Source organism: Scyliorhinus torazame, chromosome 11, assembly GCF_047496885.1.
Source record: "Scyliorhinus torazame isolate Kashiwa2021f chromosome 11, sScyTor2.1, whole genome shotgun sequence".
Classification (NCBI taxonomy): Eukaryota; Metazoa; Chordata; class Chondrichthyes; order Carcharhiniformes; family Scyliorhinidae; genus Scyliorhinus; species Scyliorhinus torazame.
This window is the reverse complement of record NC_092717.1, coordinates 178,225,982-178,229,813: the sequence shown is the minus strand read 5'-3', so window position 1 is coordinate 178,229,813 and position 3,832 is coordinate 178,225,982. Positions and strand designations below refer to the sequence as shown.

At 53.3% G+C, this 3,832-nt stretch overlaps 1 pseudogene; it reads left to right on the top strand.

Annotated features, from left to right (window-relative positions):
- The first annotated feature begins 676 nt into the window (after positions 1-676).
- LOC140385678 (RNA-binding protein EWS-like) lies at positions 677-2,528 on the top strand (annotated as a pseudogene).
- The last annotated feature ends 1,304 nt before the right edge of the window (positions 2,529-3,832 follow it).

Below are 3,832 nucleotides of genomic sequence, written 5' to 3'. Positions count from 1 at the left end.
TCTCCCGGCCCTTTATTGGTTCGAATCGAACACAGTGATCAGGAATCACCCAATTACTGGGGTCCAAGCTGAAGGACCACCCAAAAGAACGCGAAAACCCCCAAGGATAAAGAGAGAGACCACCATGTGTTCGGCCTCTCTTGGACCTGGCGCTCCGGCAACGTCTACTTCCAAGTGCAGCACCACCAGAAGCAAGGTCAAGTTCAACGCCTGCTACCAGACGGATGAGCCCAGCTGAGCAGCAGTCACTTCTACAGACCCGATAGATACAGATCCGAACAACGGCCATTGTTCCTCTGACCTAAGCCGGGTGCCTGAAGTTAAGTACAGGTTGTCACGGTTGATAGGTGTAGTTTAACTAGCAGTGTCTATGTTGCATGATTAATTGTGTGTGTAAATAAAGTACCCTTGATCTTGAACTAACTAACTGGTGTTTGGCTCTTTGATCAATATCCAGTTGAACCTTGTGGTGGTATCATTTGATACCTGGTGACTCTGAACAATATAATATTGATATCCAAAGAAAGATGGGCAACCTCACTGACTGCCATATTTACACTAGGTAAAAAAGGCAACAGTTATTGGCAACTCCACCGGGACCCGACCCAGAAGTGACCGTGTCACTCCGAGTGAACACACAAAAACGGTTGAATTAGAAATTCAAATTGGGAGTCGGAGCCGGAGCTCCGAGAGTATCGGAAGGATGGCATCTAACGCAGCTGATCTTGGAAACTACGGGCAATCTGCTCCCCAGAGCTACGGGGCCTACAACGCCCAGCCAAGGGGGCTACACGCAGCTGCCGCTCCAAGGCTACAGCCACCAAAGTTACAGCGGTTATGGACAGTCCACCGACACATCCGCATACAGTCAGAGTGGAAGCTACGGGGCGTCGTACAATCAGGCGCATGGCTGGGTACGGGAGCCAGCCACCCGCTCAAGGGGACAGTCATTCCAACCAGGGTGGCTACGGTTCAGCGGGCTATGGAAGTGCCCAGGCGTCCAAGGGCTCCTATGGGCAGCAGTCATCCTACCCGGGCTATGGGCAACAGACGAGCGCAACCACTTCGCCCAGCAGCTATGGTGGGGCAAATTCACAATCAACCACTTACGGACAGCCCCAGGGAAGTGGGTATGGCCACCAGCAGGGTTCGTATGGTCAGCAGCAGCAGCAGAGCTCCTATGGTCAGCAGCCGGGCTCCTATGGTCAGCAGCAGGGTTCATACGGCCAGCAGCCTGGCGGCTATCCAGCCCAGCAAGGAGGCTATGGGCAGCAAGGGCAGTACAGTGGAAGCGGCGGCGGCGGTGGTGGTGGTGGCGGCGGAGGAGGAGCAGGAGAAGGCGGCGGCGGATCCTCTGGAGGAGCCGGATACAACCAAGACGCAAACCCCTCGGGCGGATATGGAGGCCAAGACCCCAGTGGCTACGGAGGCCAACCAGACAATCGGGGCAGGGTCCGGGGAGGCTACAGTCGTGGGGGCGGATTTGACCGAGGCGGTGGAAGAGGCGGTCGTGGAGGTCGTGGCGGGGGCATGGGCCGTGGTGAACGAGGTGGATTCACTAAATTTGGTGGTCCTCGAGACCAAGGACCTGGAGCCCCAAATCCAGGATCTGTTCAGGATAATTCGGACAACAACACCATCTTTGTCCAGGGACTGGGCGACAGCGTGACTGTCAAGACAGTGGCAAATCGGTGTGATCAAGCTCAACAAGAGGACCGGTCAGCCAATGATCAACCTGTACACGGACCGTGAGACCGGCAAGCTGAAGGGAGAAGCGACGGTTTTGTTTGACAACCCTCCTTCCGCCAAGGCTGCCATCGACTGGTTCGACGGGAAGGAATTTAGCGGAAATATGATCAAGGTCTCCTTTGCTACGCGGCGGACGGAGTTCAATCGGGGCGGATTGAGAGGTGGAGGAAGAGGTGTCGGAGGGGGAAGGGGTGCACCAATGGGTCGTGGAGGGTTTGATGGTGGAGGCGGAGGTGGTGGAGGTGGAGGCGGCGGCGCGGGTGGTGGAGGTCCTCGTGGTGGCTTCTCCGGCAGCGGAGGAGGAGGAGGTGGAGGCGGCGGTTCAGGTGGTGGTCAGCAGCGAGCTGGAGACTGGAAGTGTACCAATCCGACTTGCGGCAATATCAACTTCTGGAGGAACGAGTGTAACCAGTGCAAATGCCCAAGCCTGAAGGAGCTGGAGGTCCACCGCCAATGGGTGGATTTGGAGGAGACCGTGGTGGGGGTGGTGAGCGTGGAACCCGGGGTGGATTTGAGCGCGGTGGTGGATATCGGGGCCACGGTGGAGACAGAAGTGGCTTCCGCAGCAGAGGTGGCGACCGAGGCGGTTATGGCATGGGAGCTGGAAAAATGGACTCCAAGGGTGATCACAGGCAGGATCGGCGAGAGAGGCCCTATTAAAACGTGTACATATTCATTGGGACCACGGGATTTCTATCTTTTTATTTTATATACAGTTACTGTGTTGATATGTGCTAATAACCTAATAAACTGTAGTAACTGTTAAAAAAAAAAAGAAATTCAAATTGGGAAAGTAAAAGAAACCACAATCGAAACCAGTATCGATCAAACCTCCAGAATTCGGAAGTGTGTAATTTGCATGCGCACTAACAAGGGATATAAGATAACCTCGATAGATTTTGGTGCGTGAAACTTTCGGGAGTAGTGTAAACAGGAAAATAACTTGAGCCGCACCTGTGTTTGCACCACCTCTTTATTCCCCCTTGTCCCAAATTCCCGGTAGAAATAGAGATAATCGTAGGGATGGCAATGAAGGCAATGGAATGCCTTATGCATCCACAAGAGCCCAAGGTCGCTGCGACCAATAGATCAGAACAATGTCCCGTATGGGAAGAAGAGATTAGGAGATACCTAAAGGAGAAAGGATGGCCCCTATGGTCGGAATTTTGTGCGAATGAGGAAACAGGTCCTGGCAGCATAGGACAGACTTGGTGGGACAGCCTGACCGAGATCCACAAAAGGAATTTGAGTAAGGTTCGTAAGCCGATGGCAATCGTGTCCTGCTTGGCACAATTGCGAGGCACAGAGGAGGATGTGAGGACGCTCCATAGACAGCTTGAGGAGAAGGAGAGGAGTAGAGAGGGAAATGTTAGCGAATGTGAGAGATTAAACGAGCAACTCCGAGAGCAGCTAGCGGCGAAGGAGAAGGAGATGGCTGATGTCAAACGGGCACACTAATCTTGTCTTGCCAACCTCAGCAGCTTTCAGATTCAATGCGATAAGGCCTACTAGGACACGCAATGTGCAGTTTTGGTAAGAGAGGATACAGAGAACCAAGCAGAACAGTTGAGAAAACAATGAGAGGACTTAAAGGCAGCCCTGTGAGCACTCCACAGTTCTACCACGGAACAGAGGCAGAGTTCGGTGGATCATGCCAAGTGCAGGCAGCAAATTGCACGATTGCAATCACTGCTCTCCGTTCAGAATGGGTTCAGAGATACCTTTGGCCCGCAGTTAGATCAGGAAGATGGCCCCGATTGGCAGGAACTTAGTGAAATGGCCCATTGATACGTGAACAAGACAGAAAGTCAGAATAGAGCCCCCCAGGCCCCGAAAAGGAAAGCACCCGCACCACCGACTGCACAGGCAGCACCCAACCCAATGAATCCCATCACCCCGCAGCATAGAGTAACAACAGAAGACCAACCCGATTTTGTGTACACCACCCCTCGAACCATCACCCAGTTAAGTGATGCCCGTGATAAAATAGAGACTTTTCAACCCACGTCAGACCCACACCACTTATTCGAGCGAGTTAGGCAACAGGCCGTCATGTACGGTCTGGACGAGCAGGAAGAAATAA